A 27,409-nucleotide genomic window follows, 5' to 3' on the forward strand; every position below is an offset into this window, starting at 1 on the left:
AGTCAGCTTCTTTGGTGGGAAAAATTTAGTGAGAAATTCAGTAACGACCTTTTCCCAAGTATTCAGACTCTCCTTTGGTTGGGAATATAGCCATAGCTTTGCTTTATCTCTCAGAGCAAACGGGAAAAGCATGAGTCTGTACACCTCTGGATTCACTCCATTTGTCTTCTGTAGAAAATCAGATATGAACTGATTTGGATCTTCATGAGGAAGTCCATGATACTGGCAATTTTGTTGCACTAAGGTGACCAATTGTGGCTTCAACTCAAAGTTGTTAGCATTTATAGGAGGCACCACAATACTTTTTCCATAAAGATCCGCAGTACGGGCAGAATAAGAGCCAAGCACTCTCCTCTGTTGATCATCCCCATTCGGATTTACCACATTGGCATTAGCATTATTATTTGCCATAGTGGATTCTGCAACCTTGCAAAGTCTTGCTTGTTGTAAACGTCGCCTGAAAGTTCTTTCAGGTTCAGGATCAAAGTCTAAGAGATGTTCTTTGTCTCTATTCCTGCGCATACACAAGCAGAAAACAAGAAAAAATGGGACTCTCTACGTCAGAGTGTAGAGAAGTCCCTGTGAGGTAACCTGTATAAAATAATAAAATAAAAATACTAAGTAAATAAATAAAAATTCAAAAATTTTAAAAATAAAAATAAACAGAAAAAATAAAAATAAATAGAAGACACCAAACTTAATTTCAGAAATTAAAAAAAATATTAGTGCTTTTTTTTTAATAAAATAAAACTAATAGAATATAAAAAGTTAAAAAAAAATAACAAAAAAAGAAACAAAATAAAACGGAAAAAAAATGAAACTGAAAAGAAAAATAAAAAATAAAAATGACAAGATTTAAATAAATAAAATAAAATAAAAAAATTCAAAAGGAAGTAAAACAATAAAGAAAACGGGGACAGGGGGAACGGGGAAAACAAGAGGAAATGTACGGAAATAAACAAAAATTAAAAATAAAAATTTATAATAATAAAATAAAACTAATTAAAATCAAAATGCCAAATCTAAGCAATCAAATAACTAATAGTTGTTAATCACTATCAATTCTTGGCAACGGCGCCAAAAATTTGGTGCGGTATTTACAACCACACTTACTAACCGGCAAGTGCACCGGGTCGTACCAAGTAATACCTTACGTGAGTAAGGGTCAATCCCACGAGGATTAATGGATTAAGCAACAATAGCGTTTGATAGGATTAGTTAGATAGACAGAAAATAGTATTGGAATGCAATATAAAAGACATTAAACAATATCAAAAATATTGAAGAAAGGCAAGTAAATACTTTGGAAAAAATATGGAGAAGATAGTTAAGATTTCAGAGTTATCTATTTTTCCGGATTAACTTTTCTTACTAACTAATTTAATTATGCAGGATTTAATTTATGGCAAACTGTATGTTACTAGACCCTAATTCCTTAGACCTTCCTAGTTTCCTCTAAAATTCATTAACTGCCAATTCCTTGGTCAATTAATTCCAATTAGAGGGTGATAATCAATTTCTAGTTTATATGCCACAAAAACTCTAATTATCCAAGAGGTAAAAGGATTATATGTCACGTATTCTAATAAATTCAGATAATTAAAATTTAGGAGAAATAGTTTTCAAGCTGTTGTTCAGGTAAAGAGCTTTTCCAAGTTTTACAAGAACTCAAATAGAAAGAGGGTCATACTTCCGTTCCACCCAAATTCGTAAAATAAAGAGCGAAAATAATTCTTAAATTATAAATCCATACATAAATTAAAATAGTAAAAGCAATAAAATTAATCCATAGAAATAGACAGAGCTCCTAACCTTAACAGTGGAGGTTTAGTTGCTCATGGAAAAGAGAAAATAAGGATTCAGGTAAAAATGTACCGCATACCAATCTGATGGCATCAGATCCCTTTTTATAACTAATCCTAATAAATTTAAAATCTAATATTTAAAATTAAACTTAAAATAATATCTTTTCCTAATTTAATATTTGAATTTAAATTTGAATTAATTAACAGATCTTCAGTTGATGGGTGGAGACCACTTGTTCTGTCCATTCTGCAGCTTCTAATATGTGTTTTCTAGGCTAAAAATTGAGTTAAAACAGCCCAGAAATCACCCCCAGCGTTTTTCTGCATTTTCTGCACGTGACGCATGTGACGCGTCCGCGTCGTTCACGCGTTCGCGTCATTTGTGCAGATTCCAGTCCACGCGTTCGCGTCAGGCACGCGATCGCGTCATTGCGATTTCCTCTATTCCGCGCGGACGCGTGTGCCATGCGTCTGCGTCGGTATTCGCTGGTCATCTCCTTGGCTTCTTCTCTTTCTCTGCAGAAACTTCATCAAATCCATCCGAATGCTACCTAAAATAAATAAAATTGCACAAAACTCAAAATAGCATCCATAGTGGCTAAAATATAATTAATTCTTAATTAAATTCAACAATTTAGGTGCAAATTCACTAGGAAAATATAGGAAAGATGCTCACGCATCAGTTGCCTTGTGCAATACAACCTATATCCAGTCTCCACCACAACAGTGGTGGAATTTCCACTATAGTTAAAGTATTACATACACCAATTTCATATGATTGACATAATCCTTTTCCTCTCAAGTTCTATCCTAACTTGACTTGGTTATGCTAATACCTAACTCTCCACTCTAAGTGCTAACCCAACTTAGAAAGGGGTACCTCACAGGTACAAGACACAAGACATTTGAAACAACCAAAAGAAGTCTGAAATCACTCTAGGCTTTTCTCTCAAGTGTATCACTGACGTGGCGGAAATTGGCGAGTCAAGAATTGTTATAAGATATGCGTTTCAAGTATAGTTCTTAACCAACCAGAAATCTGCTTATCAATTTAGAAGGGTTGTCACAAAAATTAAAATTAAAATACTGGGAGTATGAATTCCAGGTCGACTCCCAACGAGTTGCAGAAAGATGTGCTATTTTATTAATCAGATATTTTTAAAAAGAGTTTGAGTTGAATAAACAGGAAATTAAATTGGGAAAATTAAGTAATTTAAATAAAAGCCTTGACTGGGAGTAGATTAGTCGGAAGCCCTATTCTTGTTGCAGTACTCTTAAGATTAATTGATAATTGAAGGTTATTCTGTTTATTTATCCCTTACTAGGTAAGGAAAAGTCAAACAAGTTGGAATGTTGTTTCTATTCACAAGTCCCAACCCGCTTACTTGGAAGGACTGGCGTTAGTGACTAGAGAGCAATCCAACAATAAACCTAATTACAATTTCTCTTTTGAGCATTCCAACTCAAGGGTTCCTTTCAATCAACTCCCCATCAAGTTAGGGAACTACTCGCTCATTGTGAATATAGAACTCATAAGATAGGAAAGGGAATTAAAGAAAGACATGATAAATAAAACTCAAAGGAATCAATTAAAAATAAAAGTAACTCTTGTATTAATAAATTTTAAAATAATCCAATAGTAAAATTGAGCAAGTTAAAGGACATGGAAGAGTAAAGCCAAGTAAAGAAAACGAACTAGAATGACGAAGTCTTGATGAAGTAATATAAATAAAAATACTAAGAGCTATGAATGTGTAGAGAGAAAACCTAGAGGAGGAGTAAAACTATATCTAAAAACTAAAAATTGTGTAGAATGAATGTTCCCTCTGGTTTCTGCATGTCCTCTGGCTCTAGTCTACTTTTCCGGGCTGAAAACTGGGTCAAAACAGGGCCCAAAATTGCCCCCAGCGAATTCTGCAGATTATGCAGATCGCGCATGTCACGCGATCGCGTCATTCATGCGGACGCGTCATGCGGCGTTTTGCTTTGCCACGCGGGCGCGTCGTCCACGCCTCCGCATCACTTGTGCTATTCCAATCCACGCGGTCGCGTGAACCATGCGGCCGCGTCACTTCTCGCTGGTCATCTCCTTAATTTCTTATGTTCTTTCCATTTTTGCAAGCTTCCTTTCCGATCTCCAACTCATTCATGCCTATAAAGCCTGAAACACTTAACACACAGATCACGGCATCGAATGGAATAAAGGAGAATTAAAATACATAATTAAAAGTCTCTAGGAAGCAAGTTTTCAATCATGTAATAATTTTAGGAAGGAAATATAAATGCATGCTAATCATATGAATAAGTGGGTAAAGATCATGATAAAACCATACAATTAAACACATTATAAACCATAAAATGGTGGTTTATCAACCTCCCCACACTTAAACATTAGCATGTCCTCATGCTTAGTTGAAGGAGATAAAACAAATGAGTAGGAACATGTAAAAACTCATGCAATGCAATGCAACCTATATATGTGAATGCAACTATATGATTCTTGTCTACTTGATCAATAGTAAATAAGCTCTTCAAAACAATTACAAATCAAATTCCGCTAATTCAATTCTTATACAGTGATAACAGATAAAAGTGCAAGAAGATAACTCATGAAAGCAGGGAACATAAAAATTCAAGCATTGGACCCTCACTGATGATGTATGTATGCTCTAATCTCTATAGTGTATAGGGCAATCACTCTATTCTTCTCTAATCATGCTCTCTAATTTTTGTTCTTCTCGTAACCAATCAACAACATTTAATATACCAATGCAAACATCATGAGGTCTTTCCAAGGTTGTAATGGGGTCAAGGTAAGGGTAAGGATACACATATGGCTAAGTAAGCTTATCAACTGAATCTTTAATTAACCCAAGTTTTAACATAACCTATATATATTCTATATAGCTTTAGATTTCATACCTAGCTACCCATAATTTTCCTTTCACATTCCATACTCATGTATCAACTTTTTATCTTAATTTTATCATACATGCATTGATCTTTGAATTCTTAACTTTACATTGGGGTAATTTTGTCCCCTTATTTATTTATTGAATATTTTTTTAAAAAAAAATAAAAGTATGTAAATGCAGATGCACGAAATGTACTAATAAAGAAAAGAGTTATTAAATAGAAAAACTAAAAATAAAGAAAAGAACGAGCATACCATGGTAGGTTGTCTCCTACCTAGAACTTTGCTTTAACGTCCGTAAGTTGGACGCTCTATTAGCTCAATCTTCGGCTATGTGAGGATCTTCCAGGAGGAAGATCTCGAGCTCCTTGTTTTTTTGCATCCTCTCTCCATGGTACAGCTTTAAACGATGTCCATTAACTTTGATAAGTTCAGAGCTTGAAGGATGGCTTAGGTGATAAACTCCGTACGGTTCGGCCTTCTCTACTCTGTATGGATCATCCCATCTTGATCTCAACTTGCCTGGCATGAGCCTCAGTCGAGATTTGTAAAGGAGGACTAAGTCCCCAGGTTGGAACTCTTTTCTCTTAATGTGCTGGTCATGTACAGCCTTCATCTTCTCCTTGTATAGTCTTGAGTTCTCATAAGCTTCTAGGCGAAGGCTTTCCAATTCTTGCAGTTGCAATTTCCTTTCAGCTTCGGCTTCCTCAATTCCCATGTTGCACTCCTTTACTGCCCAAAAGGCTTTGTGCTCTACTTCAACAGGGAGATGACAAGCTTTTCCATAGACTAAGCGGAAAGGACTCATCCCAATGGGTGTCTTGTAGGTTATTCTGTATGCCCAGAGTGCATCTTGTAGCCTGGTGCTCCAATCTCTTCTATGAGGTTTGACTATCTTCTGCAAAATACGCTTTATCTCTCTGTTTGACACCTCGGCTTGCCCATTAGTCTGAGGATGGTATGCTGTTGCTTATGAATTATTCCATGCTTCTTCATTAATCCTGTTAGTCTCCTGTTACAAAAATGGGTGCCTTGATCGCTCACGATTGCTCGTGGTGATCCAAAGCGACAAATAATGTGGTTTCTCACAAAGGAAACAACAGTGTTAGCATCATCAGTGCGGGTAGGAATTGCTTCCACCCATTTGGAAACATAATCCACAGCTAACAATATATAAAAATAACCATTAGAATTTGGAAATGGACCCATGAAGTCAATGCCCCAAACGTCAAAAATTTCACAGAAAAGCATAATTTGTTGAGGCATCTCATCCCTCCTGGATATATTACCAAATTTTTGGCATGGGAAACAAGATCTACAAAATTCAGCAGCGTCTCTAAAAAGTGTAGGCCACCAGAATTCACAGTCTAAGATTTTTCTAGCTGTTCTTTGAGGGCCAAAATGTCCTCCACTCTCAGATGAGTGACAGGCCTCTAAGATGGACTGGAATTCTGATTGAGGCACGCACCGTCTAATTACCTGGTCAGTGCCACATCTCCATAAATATGGGTCATCCCATATATAATATTTAGACTCGCTTTTCAGCTTGTCTCTTTTATGCTTAGAAAAGTTTGGAGGAAAGGTGCGGCTAACTAGATAATTAGCTACAGGTGCATACCAAGGGACTACCTCAGATACTGCTTGCAGATTATCAAATGGGAAATTATCAGCTATAGGAGTGGGGTCATCTGAAATGTGCTCAAGGCGACTCAAGTGGTCTTTCTCTAAATTTTGGTTACCACTCCTATCCTTAATTTCTAAATCAAATTCTTGTAATAGCAGTATCCAACATATAAGCCTTGGTTTGAACTCTTTTTTAGCTAATAGATACTTTAGAGCTGCGTGATCCGAGTACACTACTACCTTCGTACCAAGTAAATAGGCTCAAAATTTATCCAGAGCAAAAACAATAGCAAGAAGCTCTTTCTCAGTAGTAGTGTAATTGGACTGTGCTGCAGCTAGAGTTTTAGACGCATAAGCAATAACAAAAGGATCCTTACCTTCATGCTGAGCCAATGCTGCTCCTACTGCATGGTTGGAAGCGTCGCACATTATTTCGAATGGCTGGCTCTAGTCCGGTCCTCTCACAATTGGAGCTTGAGTCAGGGCGGTCTTCAGCTTATCAAACGCTTGTTTGCAATCCTCACTGAACTCGAACTCAATATCCTTCTGCAGTAGTCTGGATAAGGGAAGTGCTACCTTACTGAAGTCCTTAATGAATCTCCTGCAAAAACCTGCATGGCCAAGGAACGAGCGGACTTTCCTCACAGAAGAGGGGTAAGGTAAACTAGAAATAACATCCACCTTTGTTGGATCTACAGAAATGCCAGTATTAGACACAACATGTCCTAGTACAATCCCTTGTTTAACCATAAAGTGACATTTTTCAAAATTTAATACAAGGTTTGTACTGACACATCTATCTAATACTCTAGATAATCCATCTAAGTAAAGGTTAAAGGAATCGCCATAAACACTAAAATCATCCATAAAAACTTCCATACAGTCCTCAATAAGATCAGAGAAAAGACTCATCATGCACCTTTGGAAAGTAGCAGGTGCATTGCACAAGCCAAAGGGCATTCTCTTGTAAGCATAAGTCCTAAAAAGACATGTAAAAGTAGTCTTTTCCTGATCCTCAGGAGCTATATGAATATGAAAATAACCTGTGTAACCATCTAAAAAGCAATAATGTGATTTACCTGACAGGCGATCCAGCATTTGATCAATGAATAGAAGAGGATAGTGATCCTTACGGGTTGCTTGGTTGAGGCGTCTGTAGTCAATGCAGACCCTCCAAGCGTTCTGTACTCTGGTTGCTATGAGCTCTCCATGCTCATTCTTCACTGTAGTGACTCCAGACTTCTTTGGCACTACTTGTACTGGGCTTACCCATTCACTGTCTGAGATGGGATAGATGATATCTGCCTCCAGTAGTCTGGTCACTTCCTTTTTGACAACCTCTAAGATAGTGGGGTTCAGTCTTCTCTGGGGTTGACGAACGGGTCTTGCTCCCTCTTCTAAAAATATTCTGTGCTCACATACTTGAGGGTTGATGCCTACTATATCTGCCAAACTCCACCCAATTGCCTTCTTGTGCCTCCTCAGCACACTAAGTAACTGCTCTTCTTGTTGAGAAGTGAGTTTCCTTGCAATGATAACTGGACACTTTTACTTGTCCTCAAGGTAAGCATATTTGAGGTGTGGAAGAAGGGGTTTCAAGTCTAACTTCTGATCATGGTCAGGCTCTGGGTTGTCTGGAGCTGGCAACAATGGTAAAGCACTGTCATTGTCCTCTGAGAATGTCCCCACACTTGGACCTTGTCCTATGTGCTTCACTTCTAACTCCTCCTGGTGAACTTCAGCCACGGTTTCATCTATAATGTCATACTGGAGGATAGAATGATCTTCTGGAGGGTGCTTCATAACTCCATTCATATTGAAACTTACTAATCGGCCATCTATTTCAAAAGAGTATGTTCCTGAAAAAGCATCCAATTTGAACTTTGATGTCTTTAGGAAAGGTCTTCCAAGTAGGATTGATGACGGCTTCTCTGAGTCATTTTGAGGCATCTTCAGAATATAAAAATCAGTGGGGAATGTGAGCCCCTTAATGCCCACTAATAAATATTCAGCAACTCCAACCACTGTAATAATACTTTTATCTACTAACACAAAACGAGCTGCCAACCTTTTTAAGGGAGGGAGCCTCAAAATATCATATATAGACAAAGGAATTATACTCACACATGCTCCTAAATCACACATGCAGTCAGAAATTATCACACCACCAATATTACAATTAACCATACAAGGACCTGGGTCACTACACTTCTCAGGTAAACCACCCATTAAAGCAGATATGGAACTACCTAAAGGTATAGTTTCTAATTCATTAATTTTGTCTTTATGTATACATAAATCTTTTAGAAACTTTGCATATTTAGGTACCTGTTGAATAACATCAAATAGAGGAACAGTTACCTCAACCTTTTTGAATATCTCTACCATTTTGGGATCAGGTTCTAGCTGCTTCCTGGGCTTCCTTGCAAGTTGTGGAAATGGAATGGGAGTGGTGTCTTCTGCAGTATCTGCTCCCTGTGGTGCTTCCTCCTATGGTTGAACTTCTTCTTTTCAACTATGTCCTGTATGTCCTCTTCCTCTTCAACATCTTCTATTTCCACTACCTCTTCAGCTGAGGCGTGTTCTGGTGGGCTTGGCTCCTCCGGATTCCTCTCCTGCAGTGTGGTTTCGGACCTTAGGGTGATGGCATTAATGCCATCCTTTGGATTGGGTAATGGTTGAGAGGGGATTCCACTGAAGCTCAATGGCTGGTTATTTGAGTTATTCATTGATCCAATCTGTGAGACAAGAGCTTGCAAAGTAGCGTTCAGACCATTTAGAGTGACATTAATGTTATTTTCCATGGTCTGTTGCCTCCGATCAATGAATTGTAGTAAATCATCATTAGGAGATGAGGAAGAATAAGTAATTTGAGAGGTCTGCTGTTGGGTATTCTGTGGTCCTTGGGATTGTCTCAGGTGAGGTGCTCTGTAAGGCTGGTTCTGGTTCTGCTGCCTGTTGTTGTTATTATTCCACCTCTGATTTTCCTGATTGTCTCTGCCTCCTCTGTTGTTGTTGTTGTCCCTCCAATTCTGGTTAGAATTGTCCTGCCATCCGTGGTTGTAATTGCCACCTTGATTGTACCTTGGTTGGGGCGGTCATAGAAGTTATGAGTGGCTGCCACGGTGTTGTCTTCCTACTGAAGCTGCGGACATTCATCAGTATAGTGGCTATAATCAGCACAGATTCCGCAAATTCTCTGTGGGACTAACTGTTAGCCTTGTTGTGGTGGAGAAGGTTGAGCTTGCTGAACTTGTTGATTCAATTGCATCTGCTTCAGCAAGTTGGTCATTTCACAGATACTCTGAGTTAGAGCAGCAGTCTCTCTGCTAGAGGATACTTCTGCAACGGATTTTGAATGGCCTTGTTTTTGCCTGTAATTCTGAGTAGATTTAGCTAAGTCGCTGATCAATTGCCATGCCTCATCAGTGGTCTTATACTTTTTCATAGACCCATTGCTAGCGCTTTCCAATGTGGTCTTATCTTGGGGCCTCATGCCCTGTGTGACGTAACCGAGTAACACTATTTTGTCAATCATATGGTGGGGGCATGCTTCCAGAAGATTATTGAAGCGCTCCCAGTATTCATAGAGAGTCTCAGATTCATCCTGAATAATCATGGAAATGTCTTTCCTCAGTTTATCAGTAACTTCAGCTGGAAAGAATTTTTCCAAAAATTCTCTTCTAAGTGTATCCCAGTTGGATACAGTTGCTGCTGGTTGAGTGTAGTACCACTCTTTTGACTTCCCCTCAAGAGAAAATGGCAAAGCTTTCAGCGAAATTGAAGTTTCATCTGCACCATCACGCCTGACAGTAGAACAGGCTGCTTGGAAATCTCTCAGGTGCTTGATAGGCTCTTCAGCAGGCAAGCCATGAAACTTGGGCATCAAATTGAGTAGTGCGGTATTTATTTCAAAGTCTGTAGCCACCGCTGAGTGATGCGCTTGAAATGGTTGCATTGTAAAATCAGGGGCTCCAGCCTCCTGGATAGTAACTCTCCTAGCTGCTGCCATGTTACCTGCACGTAAATCAACCAAATCAGTAGAATGGGGGCTGGTTTCTTTTTCAAGTGACGTTTCAAATCCGCCCTCAGAGAGGACTAACCGACGCCGAACTTGCCTTATTCGTGAAATAGTTCTTTCAATCTCAGGATCAAATACTGGCAAGTTTGGATCATGAAGTGAATGCGTCATCTAACGAAAGAAACAAGCAGCTCATGGTAGCAAGATAAAATAAAATGCAAATAAATAAATAAAATCCAATCAATAACTTTAGCACTCTATTGCAACTCCCCGGCAACGGCGCCAAAAATTGACGTGGCGGAAATTGGCGAGTCAAGAATTGTTATAAGATATGTGTTGCAAGTATAGTTCTTAACCAACCAGAAATCCGCTTATCAATTTAGAAAGGTTGTCACAAAAATTAAAATTAAAATACTGGGAGTATGAATCCCAGGTCATCTCCCAACGAGTTGCAGAAAGGTGTGCTATTTTATTAATCTGATATTTTTAAAAAGAGTTTGAGTTGAATAAACAGGAAATTAAATTGGGAAAATTAAGTAATTTAAATAAAAGCCTTGACTGGGAGTAGATTAGTTGGAAGCCCTATTCTTGTTGCAGTACTCTTAAGATTAATTGATAATTGAAGGTTATTCTGTTTATTTATCCCTTACTAGGTAAGGAAAAGTCAAACAAGTTGGAATGCTGTTTCTATTCACAAGTCCCAATCCGCTTACTTGGAAGGACTGGCGTTAGTGACTAGAGAGAAATCCAACAATAAACCCAATTACAATTTCTCTTTTGAGCATTCCAACTCAAGGGTTCCTTTCAATCAACTCTCCATCAAGTTAGGGAACTACTCGCTCATTGTGAATATAGAACTCATAACATAGGAAAGGGAATTAAAGAAAGACATGATAAATAAAACTCAAAGGAATCAATTAAAAATAAAAGTAACTCTTGTATTAATAAATTCTAAAATAATCCAATAGTAAAATTGAGCAAATTAAAGGACATGGAAGAGTAAAGCCAAGTAAAGAAAACGAACTAGAATGACGAAGTCTTGATGAGGTAATAACTCTTCTCAATATCCCAATGCAAAGAGCAATAGAAATAAAAATCCTAAAAACTATGAATGTGTAGAGAGAAAACCTAGAGGAGGAGTAAAACTAGATCTAAAAACTAAAAACTGTGTAGAATGAATGTTCCCTCTGGTTTCTGCATGTCCTCTGGCTCTAGTCTACTTTTCCAGGCCAAAAACTGGGTCAAAACAGGGCCCAAAATTGCCCCCAGCAAATTCTGCAGATTATGCAGATCGCGCATGTCACGCGATTGCGTCATTCATGCGGACGCGTCATGCGGCGTTTTGCTTTGCCACGCGGGCGCGTCGTCCACGCCTCCGCGTCACTTGTGCTATTTTAATCCGCGCGGTCGTGTGAGCCATGCAGCCGCGTCACTTCTCGCTGGTCATCTCCTTAATTTCTTGTGTTCCTTCCATTTTTGCAAGCTTCCTTTCCGATCTCCAACTCATTCATGCCCTATAAAGCCTGAAACACTTAACACACAGATCACGGCATCGAATGAAATAAAGGAGAATTAAAATACATAATTAAAAGTCTCTAGTTAGCAAGTTGTCAATCATGTAATAATTTTAGGAAGGAAATATAAATGCATGCTAATCATATGAATAAGTGGGTAAAGATCATGATAAAACCATACAATTAAACACATTATAAACCATAAAATAGTGATTTATCAATCACTCAGCCTTTTGTAACTCTTTGGCTTTTTCTTGAGCTCTCTCTCTTTCATACTTTTACCACTCAAGAAATTACAGAAAGATATACATTAAAAATAAAATTACAATCTGTAAAACATGAAGGAGATTGATGCTTCAACAACCTCTGTTGCTATAAGATGAACCGGATTGTGCTAACACTAATCGAGTTCTTCATCTTGGCGGAATGCTTCTTTCTCTATAACGCACTGTCCAAAGCGTTGAACTTTCTCAGGAAGCTCTCTATGAAACTCAGATTCTGGTTCTCTCTCATTGTCTCCAGAAAGATAAAGATTTTTCTTTTTGTATCTCCTTTCATGTTGTTGAGTTGCTCTCTTCCAAGTCAACTCCTCGAGCTGTGTGCTTCACCAACTTACCATTTCACTATTTTCAATTAATCCCTAAATTAGGAATTTTGAATCTGAGCCTTTTTGCTTGACCAAAAGCCTCAGGTAGGCAGTGAAAAAGTTGTACAATGGTAAACCCAGATCTGAACCCTTGAGCTACAATTTTGTCCCCAAGAAATAATTTTGGCCATTGATTTACAGTAGTGATTATCAGAAATCACTTTCTCCATTTATCCCAAATTGGAGTAGCAGAGTGTTAGAGAAGGAGTGAAGAAAGTAAATTGCATGAAAATAGAAATAAATCACCTTTAACTTCTGACTTAGCTTGAAATAGTTTGATTTGGATGATTAGACCTTTGCTCTTTGGATGAAGCTTTCTCTTTCTTTCTTCTATGGTGAATGAATGAGGAACAAAGCTCTCTCTTTCTTTTCTCTGAGTCTAACCGAAGCAGATGTGAAGAGCTTGGAAGGCATCAGCTTGAGTGAAGTACCTTGGGCTTGGATTTTGTTCACTTACCTTTCAGCCCATGAGATTCCTTTGTCATTTCTAATTTGGGCTTTGTTTGTAAATGTTTCCCACAAGAGCAGATTTAGTTTCTTTGTTCCATTTTGGGCTGCCACTATGTTTACTAATTGTGGCCTGCCTCACTTAGTTAAGCGTGATCAATACTAATTGGGTAGTTAACCCAATAAAAATAATGTTTGTCATCATCAATTAATTTAGTTAATTTCTTAACTCAACACGATTCTATTCAAGCTGAAGAACGGAAGTCATAAGATTCTTTTCAATGTTTATTACATCCCAATGATGAAAAATAATATCTTGAATATTGGGCAAATTATGGAGAATGGTTGCAAGATAGTCATGGAAGATCACTATATTTGGCTTAGAGATAAAAATGGAAATCTTATTGCTAAGGTTTCTATGACAAGAAATCATATGTTCTTGTTAAACATGAGAAGTAGTGGAGCTATATGTTTGAAGTCATGTATCGAAGATCCATCATGGATTTGGCATATGAGATATAGAGATTTAAATTTTGGTGGACTCAAAGAATTGGGAACAAAGAAGATGGTAAAAGGAATTCCAACAATTGATCATCCTCATCAGTTATGTGAAGCTTGCTTACTTGGAAAACATTCAAAAAAGAGTTTTCCAAAGCAGTCCAAATCAAGAGCTACGAAGCCATTTAAGTTTATCCACGTGGACATTTGTGACCTATCAAGCCTTTATCACTTGGTAAGAGTGCTTATTTTCTACTTTTCATTGATGATTATTCAAGGAAAACATGAGTTTATTTCTTGAAGCAAAAGAGCAAAGCATTTAATGCATTCAAGAAGTTCAAAGCCCTCGTTAAAAAGGAAAGTGGCTATGAGATAAAAGCTCTCAGAACTAACAGAGGTGGAGAATTCACTTCAAATGAATTCAATACATTTTGTGAAAACCATGGTATTTGACATCTCCTGACTGTTCCTAAATCACCTCAACAAAATGGAGTTGCTAAAAGAAAAAATAGGACAATTCTAAATATGGCGAGAACGATGTTGAAGAGCAAGTTATTGCCAAAAGAGTTATGGGAAGAAACAGTTACATGTGCAGTTTGTCTCTCAAACCGCTTACCTACCAAGAGTTTGAGAGATATAACACCTCAAGAAGCATGGAGTGGTTTAAAACCTAATGTGTCACATTTAAGGGTTTTTGGATCTATTGCATGTGTCTAAATTCCTGAGCAAGAAAGATCAAAGCTTGATGATTGGAGCCAAAAGGTCGTATTTATTGGCTATGAGGAGAATACTAAAGGCTACAAGTTCTTCAATCCTGACAACAATAAAGTAATAATAAGCAGAGATATTGAGAAGAAAGTACAAAGTGGGACTGGACTATACAAAATGAAGCTACTTATGATTTTTTGCCTTACTTTGAGGAAGAAGAAGCTCCAATGCAAGAAGTGCAAGATAAAACTGATCCTTCAACACTAGCATTAACCCCACTATCATCATCATTGTTATCTCTATCCTCTAGTTCAAGCGAAGACCCTCATAGATGTTAAAGTCTCACTATTCTCTATGAGCAAACTAAAATGCTAGAGGATGAGAGAATTTATTGTGTCTACTCTCCAATGATGAGCCTTTGAGTTTTAAAGAAGTTTTCAAAGATGAAAAATGGATACAAGCTATGGCGGAGAAAATTCAACCAATTGAGAAGAACAACACTTGGAAACTTGCATCACTTCCAAGTGGTCATCAGTCTATTGGAGTCAAATGGGTCTACAGAGTTAAGAAGAATGCTAAAGGTGATGTAGAAAGGTACAAGGCAAGACTCGTTGCAAAGGGGTATAAGCAAAAGCAAGGAATAGATTATGATGAGGTGTTTGTTCATGTTGCTCGCTTGGAAACGATAAGGCTATTGTTATCACTTGTAGCACAAAATCACTGAAAAATCCACCAAATGGATGTGAAGTCTGCTTTTTTGAATGGTAATCCTCTGGAAGAAATTTATATTGAACAACCTTTGGGTTTTGTTGTTGAAGGTTGTGAAGATAAGGTGTTAAGGCTTAAAAGGGCTTTATATGGACTAAAACAAGCTCCAAGAGCTTGGAATGATTGTCTTGATATGTATTTTTAAGACAATGGTTTCACTAGGTGCATTCATGAATATGCACTTTATGTGAAAAAGAAAAGAGAAAATTTTTTATTTGTTTGTGTCTATGTGGATGATCTTATATTCACAGGAAATAACCAAATAATGTTTGAAGAATTTAAAAAGGTAATGGCTCAAGAATTTGAGATGAGTGATATGGGTTTAATATCTTATTACCTGGGAATTGAAGTGAAACAAATGGAGGATGGAATTTTCATCTCACAAGAGGTTTATGCAAGAGAGCTATTGAAGAAACTCAACATGTTGGACTGTAATCCTACCAATACACCTGTTCCGAGGGTTACCAGAAACGTTGATTTGGGCCTGAACGTGAGGTCCAAGTCCCTTTGAGTGGCAGTGTCTGACTTGTGATGCCGAGGTACCGCCTGTCTGAGTTCCTCGTGAGGAGGTGGGAGGGTGATACTTGCAAGAGACTTTGATGCTTAAGTTAGCAAGGGTTTTAAGCAGGTTTTTAGTAGAGTAGAACGTGAGTTATACCTGGGGGGTGCCAGTGTATTTATAGTAGAGTAGTTCTATCTTTTCTGATAGATAAGCGTTCCCTTTATCTTGGGAGTTTGTTGGGATTCACCTTCTAGATGAGGTAGAGATTTAAGGAGGCAGTTACTTATTTTAGTCAAGTAGAGCTGCACCTCTATGCCATTGTCCGACCTCTTTAAAGAGGTCGGGTGAAAAACTGAAGATTGATGGTTTAGAAGTTATAGTAAACTCTCGTTGCAAGTATAGTTACTAAACCAAGCAATCAACCTTTCTTACAAACGTTTTGGTTGTCACAAGTAACAAACCCCTTTAAAATTGATAACCGAGTATTTGAACCTCGGGTCGTCTTCTCAAGGAATTGCAGGGAAGTATGTTCTTATTATTGGTTATGAGTCTTTTAAATTGGGGGTTTTGAAAGTAAGGAAGCAGTATGTTGAATGATAAGAAAAATAAAATAGTAATAATAAAATAAACTCTTAGCAAGGTAATAGAATTGGAAGTCCTATCCTTATCAATTGTGATGAGAATTGGATTTTAATCCCACTTTGTTAACCTCTAACTATGAAGGTAATTCAAGTGGATTAATTAGCTTAATCCTCAGGTCCTAGTCAATTCCTATAGAAAGACTAGAGTTATTGGAGCAACTCCCAATTTCAACCACTACTTTATTTGACAGCTCAAGCGTTACCAATTACTTAACCAAAGCCAAAAGGAAAGAGAATCTACTTGAATGAAAATAATTTGAATACATAAATTAAAGAGAGCAATCGTAATTCTGAAATACCTCAAAATATATTAAATAGAACATTCAAATCTTAACATGAGAAGGTTCATAAGCTAAATTGGAATATTAACAAGTAAAAGCATTGGAATAATTAAAAATAGAAGAGAAACATCAATTAAAGGAAAATATTGGACCTGGTATTGAAGCAATAAAATTAAAAGGAATCCTAAATCCTAATCCTAAGAGAGAGGAGAGAACCTCTCTCTCTAAAAACTACATCTAATCCTAAAAATTATGAATTGTGAGCTTGATTATGAATGGATGCATTCCCCCACTTTATAGCCTTTAATCTGTGTGTTCTGGGCTGAAAACTGGGTCAAAAGCAGCCCAGAATCGCCCCCTGCGATTTCTGTTACGTTCAGGTTGCGGGCAAGTGACGCGGAGGCGTCGTCAACGCGTCCGCGCGAATTGAAGTTCGCAGATGCGACGCGGGCGCGTCATTCACGCGTTCGCATCGCCTAACTTCGGGAAAAATATGGCAAATTATATATCAAATTGAAGTCCCGGACGTTAGCTTTCTAACGCAACTGGAACCGCATCGTTTGGACCTCTGTAGCTAAAGTTATAGCCGTTTGAGTGTGAAGAGGTCAGGCTGGACAGCTTAGCAGTTTCTCCAACTTCTTATATTCTTTCCACTTTTGCATGCTTCCTTTCCATCTTTTGAGCCATTTCTGCCCTGTAATCTCTGAAATCACTTAACACACATATCAAGGCATCTAATGGTAATAAGAGAGGATTAAACATAGGAAACTTAAGGCCAAAGAAGCATGTTTTCAATCAAAGCACATAATTAGGAAGGCAAATGTAAAACCATGCAAATAGTATGAATAAGTGGGTAAAGAGTTGATAAAAACCACTCAATTGAGCACAAGATAAACCATGAAATAGTGGTTTATCATCGGGCTTATCGTGAAGTTCACCTTTATTGGTGGGTCTTCTTGCGTTTATTGGGCCTGACTCTAAAATATGATGTTTTTCAAAAGTTAAGGATTATGATTGGAGTCGGAAAATTATCAAGTTTAAGGGGAATGTTAAAAATAAACTTAATTGTTAGAATTTAAGAATTGATAAAAACCACTATTTAAATGGGTTGTCTATATTTAGTTTTATTTTAAAGCATTTGTTTATTTAGGATGTATTAAAATTTAGATGTCAAAGAGAAGTATAAATATGTATATAATCATTTCATAATATACACACAACAAATATATTCAATACATTCCTCTTCATTTTATATAATCTTCGTGAGTGTGTGTGCCTTGTTCTTTTATTTTCCAACATATCATTCTTGGTGGAAGCGATCCTGAAGATATTGGTACTTCCCTGAACGAAAAATCTCAAAAGATAACTATTTATCAACCTGGATGAAGAAATGATAGCACAATCAGGAAATGTCAACTATATTCGTACCTATCTTCGTAAAAAGGTATATCCTTATATTAGCTACTTATTTTCATTTGCAGCATTCATATATTTTAGTTACTAATTTTTTAATTAATTTTTTATAAAATTTGTGTAGGCAAAAAAGGTATCCAAAGCTGTCTTGAATTCGTCACCCAAAGATCACAACTTAAATGAAAATTGGGCGAAAGAAGGGCAGACCAAAGGGTTCCAACGGACCTAGAATACTATCATCTGAAATTGGCTGTGTATTCCCAGTTGAACTAAAGTCTAAATTCCATCCAACTAAGGAAATGTAATTAACACTACAAGAATGTCAAATATCACTTTATGTATTTGGCCACGACCTATATGAAGGATAAAAACATTCAGTTAACTACTTAAGAAAAATAAAACTTATAAATATAAATAATTTAATTATTGATATCGAATATTATTTCTGTGTCTTTTTTATTTGTAAGTTTTTATACAACTATAACTTTTTTTGCATCTACATATGGAGACTCTGTTCAAAAATAGAAATATTAAAATGAGTCGAGTAGATTTTTAGTGTCTTATCCATGACAATAAAGTATACTCTAATGTAAGTAAATACGGTAACTTTTATTAGGTTTGTGAAAAACATATTTTAGTTATTAACATGTTCATATCCATGTAAATTTGAATGTTGGCAGCCCTCAAAACAACAATGGCACAACATATTAATGATGCCTTTGAAGAGATGTCCAATAAAATAACAACTTGGTCTCTACCACCACAATTTGAGATAAGAAATTTCAGTAACGGACCCCCAAAAAATATATGGTCTCAATGAAACTAACGATTTATAATAAAAAATTAGGTTGATGCCCTTAATCCATACATGCTACGTCAATAGGTGTATGAAAAGTACAAAAATATTTGGATGCTGAAGTCTTCTACGTTAAAATATGTATCTCATTTTCACTCATTTTCAGTCACCCCTCTATTTGAATTTTTAGAATTTTTTTTTAGTTTAATTGTCCATGAATCATGTCCACACAGATATATATATACCACTCATTGACGATATTTTTTACTGGTTCTTGTTGGTAATATCCATTAACGAGAGAAAGGTCTACAAACTTGATTCATATCCAAACCCAAAGCGAGATATTTCCAAGAAATTCGTCATGAGATGGACAGTGAGCTATTGAATCTTCCTAGTGTATATTAGTTGTTGACAGCATAGTAAATTATATATTTTTAAATATTACTTATTATTGCTTACTAATTCATAGGATGCTATTATAAGTGTATTATGTACAATTTTTTAAACACTTTTTTTAATTTAATTTTAAGTTTTTCCTGTACGTGTTATTTAAAGTTCATTTAACATTAACATGTTTTTTTATTCATTTTGTTTTGAGCCCTAATTTGGTCTATTAGATTTCATCTTCTTTAATCCATACTCCAGCACTAATATATTATACAAAAAAAAAAACATTTCAATGGACAATTGATCTTTCTGTAATATTCGTAGCATCCCTGATTGCAACACATGGTTTAAAGCCAATTTTATTGTGATATGTTTGTTAACTAGGTTAAGAATAGTAATGATCCTAATTATTAATATGTCTTGTATTTTATAATGATAACACAGCAGTTTGGTTTCTTAAGTGGATGGCAATAGAGGACATGTTTCAACCCAATCTCACTATTAGGTAAGTTGACAAATTTTTACCATGTGTACTTTTCGTATTTTTTGACACAATAATTAAATTAAAATTTTTTTGTATTGTAGTCCTTTGACTCCAAATTTCAAATGCTTGCTGGATGTGCAATTTTGAATGGGACTCACAATAAATATAATCACATAGTCAAACATCATTCTGCAGTTAGGTAGAAAGCATTGGTCGGCAATTAAATGGTCAGAGTATTTATTATTAGAAAAGGATAGAATGCATTTGATTTGATTGTTAGGTATTTAAGTTGTTTTTTATGGAGTCTATTTTTTAGTTACTCTTTTTATTTCTCTTTTATATATTGTTTTAATATTTAGGATTTTTTAGTTACACATCTTTCATATAACACTTTATTTTTTTCATTGAATTTCAATTATGTGGGGTTAAGAATTTAAAAATTACTAAATTATATTAAATTACCAAAATATATCAATATATTAGTTTTTAAAAGTATTTTTATATCATTTTTATACATGTCTATAATTAATATATAAAGGGGATATAGAAGTTTGGTGTTAAATTCTATCTTTCTATTTCATCCCTACTACTATAATTTAAAAACATTTAGTTATTCATTAAACATACAAAACTCACATTCTGTAGTAGTTATTATAGTAAAAGCTGCTACAAAAGTCACATTTTCTAGCAGTTTTTATAATTACTGAAATTTATATATGAATATCTATTTATTTATTTTTTAGACACTAATTTGTTTATTCTAAAAGTGTTGAGTATTTTTTATTTTATTTATAATGTAAAAAGTAATATTTTATTTTATTTAATATCTAATAAATTTAGACTCTGATTTCTTTTATTTTTTCGTCATAGTTGAATTGACATAATTTCATTGTATGATTGACAATTTTAATTCTTCTTACGTTAGATTGAATATTGGATACTTTTTTATTTAATTTATATTGATAGAAATATTTTATTTTTTTAATACCTTTAATAAATTAAAAAAAAAATAAGAATTTGGTATCCAATTCTTTTTTTCTATTTTACTCCTACTATTATAATCTATAACAACATTTGTAGTTACTTTGTTAAGTTATGCAAAAATCAGGTTCGGTAAAAAAGAATATAACATTGAACTTTTTAAAATAAACACAAATAAGAATTAAGAATCAATAATTAAAAATTACTAAATTGTTAAGTATTTTTAAAAAGAATATTTTTAAATCCATGAACATTTAAAAAATTAAGAATTTTAAAAAAGTTTTTATAGATTATTTTAAGGGCAAGTTACTTAAATAAAATGATCGAAAACTAAATTTATCAAATTACAACTTTCTGAAACTTCATACTTATTTTTCTATAATTATATAAACTGCTACCGGCACCAGCAAATTTAAAACTGAACGTAATCTGCTACTAGTAGCTGCGGTTTACGTTAAAATAGAACCGCTATAGGTTGTAGTGGTTTCTAAAGAAGGCGCAACATACATAAACCGCTGCTGACTACAACGGTTTATGTACAATTATGGGTAGGTAAATCCGTGGCATACCGTAGCGGTTCATGGATAGATAAATTCTATCAACATTTTTTGTCACAATTAAAGATAGTTATAATATAATTAATATTTGACCGCTGAAATAATAATATGATTATTTATCAAATAAGAAAAAAATACCATTAAATTAGGAATCGAAAGTGGTGTTGCGTGGTAGCAACAATAAGTTTAATCTTACATATTTTTTAATATATAAAAATTTAATATTTTTACCATCATTCAATTAAATTTATCCATTTTTAATATTTTTAGAAAATAATTTAAAAAATATACTCTTTATTCTTTAAGCAAATAGTAATCACCTTTATTTACTCAAAAAATAGAGAGTACATTACTCTTTTATTCTAGACAATAATAAAAATATAATATTTAAGTGTTTGTTTTGAAAAATTTTAATTCATTTTTAAGAATTGTCTTTGAAAATATATTATTTTAAATTTTTAAAATTTGGCAATAGAGGACATGTTTCAACCCAGTCTCCCTACTAGGGTAAGTTGACAAATTTCTACCTTATGTACTTCTTGTATTTTTTGACACAATAATTAATTTAACTTTTTTGTATCGTAGTCCCTTGACTCCAAATTCGAATGCTTACTGCATGTGCAACTTTGAATGGAACACATAATAAATATAATCACATGATCAAACATCGTTCTGCAGTTAGGTAAAAAATATTGTTGGCAATTAGATGGTCAGAATATTTATTATTAGGAAAGGATAGAATGCATTTAATTTGATTGTTAGGTATTTAAGTTGTTTATTATGGGATCTATTTGTTCGACCAATTACTCTTTTTATTTATCTTTTATATGTTTTTCTTAATATTTAGAATTTTTTAGTTAAACATCTTTTATATAGCACTTTATTTTTTCGTTGAATTTCAATTATGTGGGGTTAAGAATTTAAAAATTACTAAATTATATTAAATTGCCAAAGTTTAACAATATATTACTTTTTAAAAGTATTTTTATATCATTTTTATACATGTCTATAATTAATATATAAAGGGGATATAGAAGTTTGGTGTTCAATTCTATCTTTCTATTTCATCGCTACTACTATAATCACTACTAGAAAACTAGTTATTACAGACGGATATTTCCGACGGATTTTATCCCACTGAAATACAGAGAGAATTTCAGAGGGATTTTTTTGTCGGAAAACAAAAAAAATAGATTAGCATAAATTACAGACGGAAAAGAGAATCCGTCGAAAATTCCGTCGGAAAAATTAATTTTTTCAATGAAAAATGATTACAGACGGAAAATCCGTCTGTAATTTAAATTTTCCGTCGGAAATATTGAAAACCCTAATTTTATCACCATCCATTTCACACTCCATTCACACTCCATTCGAACACCATTCACACTCCATTCACACTCCTCTTCGCCCTCATCCCTCGAACTCTTCGCCCTGCAGCCCGCCGCTCGCAGCCACCGCAGTCTCTGCCGCCACTGCAGCCACGCAGCCCCCGCAACCCTGCAGCCCCTACACAGACACAGCCTCCACCGCCACTGTAGAAGATCCGTCGCCGTCGTAGGAAGCTGTGTCGCCGTGATTGGAAGCTCCCTCGCCGTTGTTTGGAAGCTCGTTGGCCTTCTCCTCTATTCGAGCGCTCTCCTTCTCTCTCTGTGTCGCCGTTGTGTTTCTGCCACTGCCCTTCCTCCTCGCTTTCATTCACGAGTCATGACCGTTCCTTCACTCCTCCATTGGAAGTAGATCTGAAGAGCCACGAACCGAGGTGTGGCATGTTCCTCCATCATTGAGTTGGTGTTGCGGTTGCCATAACTTTGCGTCCCTTGCTGTCGTCGACAATCACATTGTGCCCCTCCTCCCACACCTCCTCCATACGCCATTTTCCCTTTATTTCTGAGGTAAGATTTGAGATTTTTTTCCTATTTCTTAGTTTTTATTTTTTGTTTCTTCTGTGCACACCAAGTGTTAGATGGTTTGCTTATTTGTTGGTTTGTGCTAACATGCACATCGAATGTTTGTTAATTAGTCTCAGTGGATAATTAGATAGATATATGTGCTCAATGTTGTGTTTGTGCAGACGAGGTGTTTGATCTAATGACTGAACTGATTTCATTATCCCTAGCCCTAGCCTTGTCCCTTCCCTGTTGCTGCTGCAGAGAACTGAGTTTCTAAATTCTAAGGTATATTGAATGTATATATTTGAACTAAGTTTTATTGAATGTATCAAATTTGAATTAAGTTTTATGATCTTACATTCTTTAGTGCTTAGTAAACAGTTTTACAATTATTTATTTCTTACCAAAGTTTCTTTTTCGGCTATTAATAAGATATATGTCTACATGTGTTGAAGAATAGCTAAATTGATTTAGTGCTCAATAAGAACAGCTACTGTGACTATTTGAGCCTCAGAGGGTCGAAGAGGACCCAATTTGATTGAGGTAATGCAAGAGAGAAACTTCTGGATTCTATTGAAGATCTGAAACTGGACTCAATTGTACTGGGAAGCAGGGGGCTTAGCACAATCCAAAGGTGTGTATTTTATTTATTTATTTATTTATTTTTGGGTACAATTCCCTGTTTCTGATTTATGCCATATATACAGTTATGTCGTGGAGTAGTTATCCCACCTTAGGTGGTAACATTAACCCTTTATCTTTTGGGTCTTATTACAAGTAACAGAAGAAGCTCAATCTGTAGATGCTAGCTAGTGCACTATCAGTGTCTTTGTGCCAAATACTTGGTGTGAGTTTGTTTTGACAAATGATAGTTGACTTATAGATCACAATGATTATTTTGCTGTTTAATCTTCGTTACCAATAATTTAAGAATCGCTATCAAACTTGTCATATCTACGTGAATGACTGATCTTCTTGTAGGAAGATGTATGTATAACCTTTGATAATTATTAATATATAAAAAGAATTAAATTTTGAATACTGAAGTTTTCATGGCTCTTTTGTACAAATACAAGTGTTTCATTTGAATCGCTTTCCTTGTAATTATCTTCCACTATTTTTATTCTATAATGCCTTAAAGATATGCATTTTCAATGCATGATCATGAATAAGGTAAATAAGTATCTAAATATTGATTTCCATGAGTAAATTATCTTCTACTAATAACATTTGACTAATTTAATATTTTAATCTGACACTGAGCTAAAATCAAGTTGAGTAATTTTTATATGGTACACCTTTCAACAGCTAGATTGTGTTTCTAATAATAAAAAAAATAATAGAACCTCTCTAAATATAAAGAAAAACACTCTTGCATTAGAAAAATAAAACTCTCTTAAGAAAAGTCACAAAAAAAAAGAAGTCACTGCATCAATGAGATGCTTGTTTTTGTTTTTTTCACTTTAGCATTGAAGACTTAATGAGTTCCCAAATCTAATGAACAAGGGAGAACCCTTTTTTGTTTGATTGCTGTTCCTTTTTCCAAAGCATAGTGAAAAACAATAAGGTTTAGTTCAATATTTAATCTGTATTGGTTTCTGTGTTGTTGGCTTATGTATTTTGCAGCTTGTTCATCAGGGTACACTGAATTTTATTAGTTCCCAGGTAAAGCTGGCCCTCCTTGTCTCTCAGTAATTAAGGATAGGAACTATAAAGTGTTTAATGGATACAATCATTAAGCTTTCTATCAGTAATTGAGGATAGGAACTATAAAGTTTGGTTCTATTTATATCAAGTAATTAGGGGAAAAAATGGTACTTTTAAGACATGGATATTATTCTAAGAGTTTGCTAATTAACAAGTGTCTAATCAGCTAGTTTTAATACATGCATGTAAGGTGTTGATGTGAGCTGTTTTGTAATTATCTCCACATCCATAAATCCTTGTCTTTTTCATGGCATTCTGCTTCTGCCCTAGCTACATTTGATTTTTCCTGGAATATAGTATATATTAGCATCTTATATTACTGTGGGAAGGTAGATATTTAAATCTGAAAGGGGATTAAATGTTAATTATTTAAATTTAATTTTGATTTAGGACAGGATACTATAGCCTTGTTTTGTTTGGTTCATGTAGCCATGCAATGTTTAGTAGTTGTTGTTGTTGTTGTGGTGGTGGTTTTTATGGTGACACATAACTACACTTTAATTAATTTCTATCTTGAATGAAACAAATAAATTGGAGGACTCTTCACACTCACACCAGCTTCCAATTAGATTACACTTCTTCAAGTATCAACAATGAGCTTTCCTTTTATCATGCATCAAATTTACATTTGTTCCTTCTATTTTGCAGCGGACGAAAATAATATCTGATTTGCTGATATCGGTTTCAAAGGCTGAGAGACAAGAGGCCAGGCTGAAAGTGCGGCAAGACTCATTGAGACTTGGAAATGTTGGTGTAATCAGGTATGAGTGAAGAACAGTAATTTTCTTTTTATATATCTTTTTTTCTTTTGTTTTCTTGATCTTCTCATTTGTTTGGCTATAATTGTAGAGCTGGAACTGTCTTACCTGAAACGTGGGAAGATGGTCAAGCATTATATCTAGCTGAGATACCTTGGAATGTGTGTCCGGTTTTGTTTGTTAATCTCCTGGATCTTCAACTACTTAGATCAATGCTCAACCTGCAGAATTTCAATGCATGCTTCTTCTTCTTCTTCATTATGTTATTATTATTTCTTTTCCTTTTTCTTTTTGGTCTCTGTCTTTATTCTCCATTGCTGGGTTTTATTTAGTCATATTTTCAATGCTTCTAATAGCAATGAGCAACTGATGCAATATCAATCACTTGTGTACAGTAATGCTTCTAATAGCAATGAGCAACATGACATGGAGATCAATTCTGCTTGTGTTGCAGCAGAGGAAGATGTGGCAAAGAACAGCAAGGATCTCTTTGAGCAGTTTGATGGTAAGTGTATGGTTTCATTGCATAGCAAAATTGGTTGCAAAAAAGCAGCAAAATTGTTTTATTATTGGCATTCTGATGTGTGTGTCCATTAGCAATCTGGTTTCAGAACTCTACTTTTTACCATTTTAGCATGTTTCATACCTCCCACCATATTCAACCTGTTCCTGCCACATTGTTTCATTATGCATATAACTAGTATGTTTTATCACTAGTTAATATATATATATTCCAAACTACCATTGTTTCATTATGCATATAACTAGTATTTTTTATCACTAATTAATCTCTTTGACAGTTTTAATTACCAATTCATATGTAAACTAATCTTGACTCTAACAACAGCAAGTTGAGAAATCTAGAGAAGGGTCTTCCACAATACAAAGCAGCACCTTTGTTTGATAAGCTTGTGTTTGATAAGGTATGCTTTAAACTTAATCAATACAAAGAGTGTTTATCAGCAGGATGTTCGCCATTCTGATGAAGATGCTGTTGGATATTGAGGATGATCCTGCTTGGCACAGTGCTGAGACAGAGGACGAAGATGCCGGCGACCAAGGCATTTTGTAGTGGTGGTGACCAAGCTTTGAGGACAGCAGATGGTTATTCTAATAATGAAGATATCTAATGTGTTGGACTTGCAGGTTTATTGATTGTTGGCATTTTTTTATGAGGCAATTATTAGTGTTATTATGCCAATATATAAGATTAGTATGATTCTTGATCCCTAGTGTTGTTGAATCTTACGATGAGATTGTATTTTCTGAACCGTCTGATGGTTTTCTGGCGTGTGTGCAGAATCATCCTGCTGTTGTTGTGCCTAGGCTTCCTGCTGGTTTGAATTTGCCTAGCCCAGGTGAGTTCTTTCAAATGTTCTTTTTCATTCCGCACTCTGTGAAGAACCATTTAATTATTTTATTTTTGTTCTGATCTGTGTTTGCTTTTGTTGTTCTCTCTGTTTTTCTATGTTCTGATTTACTTCAATTTCAATTCAGATTTTAATTCTATTTCAGTCAGGAGATGTCAAGATTAACTTTCAATATGGAGCTTGATGCTGCTAATGCAACTTAGTTATCTATTAATATTTTAGATTATCCTATCTTTAAGTGCTAAGTGTAATTTGTGACATTCATGTAACATTGGGATGGTCATCTTATTTTTTTGGGTATTTTTTTATTAAGACAATGAGATATTGGCCAATGATGTTGAAAAATAACATCCAATTTTATAGGTATCATGTAATGAATATTATGTTTATTTATGTGATTTTCGGCTTTCTTTTTTCAATTTACAGTGTTTGATGGAGTAAATTTAGAAAACAAATCTAAAGTACTCATTTTGCAATGGAAAAATCTAAAAAGAATTCTATTTTATCTTACTGACGGATTTACAGACGGATTTTCTGTCTGTAATCAGAACGTGGGATGATTTTCCAAAGTTCAACTTACAGACGGAAAATCCGTCTGTAATTACAGACAGAATCTGTCGAAAAATCTGTCTGTAATTACAGACGGAAAATCCGTCTGAAAATCCGTCTGTAATTATAGACGGAAAATCCGTCTGAAAA

General features: G+C 35.1%; 1 long non-coding RNA gene and 1 other non-coding gene across 10 annotated transcripts; both read left to right on the forward strand.

The window, feature by feature from the left end:
- The first annotated feature begins 9,874 nt into the window (after nucleotides 1-9,874).
- Nucleotides 9,875-9,982, forward strand: LOC148546359 (small nucleolar RNA R71). The gene has a single exon (XR_015900861.1). It is a non-coding gene; the product is annotated as a small nucleolar RNA R71 (small nucleolar RNA).
- A 12,349-nt stretch (nucleotides 9,983-22,331) lies between these two features.
- On the forward strand, nucleotides 22,332-27,129 carry LOC107618591 (uncharacterized). 9 transcript variants are annotated; one of them, XR_015900108.1, is made up of 11 exons: nucleotides 22,337-22,878; nucleotides 23,058-23,160; nucleotides 23,331-23,509; nucleotides 24,502-24,540; nucleotides 25,231-25,343; nucleotides 25,432-25,576; nucleotides 25,736-25,845; nucleotides 26,188-26,263; nucleotides 26,347-26,486; nucleotides 26,641-26,698; nucleotides 26,838-27,129. It is a non-coding gene; the product is annotated as an uncharacterized LOC107618591 (long non-coding RNA). The 9 variants fall into 9 exon arrangements; XR_015900113.1 differs by having other exon boundaries at nucleotides 22,339-22,878; nucleotides 26,856-27,129; XR_015900107.1 differs by having other exon boundaries at nucleotides 22,339-22,878; nucleotides 23,366-23,509.
- Nucleotides 27,130-27,409: the final 280 nt, after the last annotated feature.

This window comes from Arachis ipaensis, chromosome B9 (genome assembly GCF_059453495.1).
Source record: "Arachis ipaensis isolate K30076 ecotype BB chromosome B9, ASM5945349v1, whole genome shotgun sequence".
In the NCBI taxonomy this organism is placed as follows: domain Eukaryota; kingdom Viridiplantae; phylum Streptophyta; class Magnoliopsida; order Fabales; family Fabaceae; genus Arachis; species Arachis ipaensis.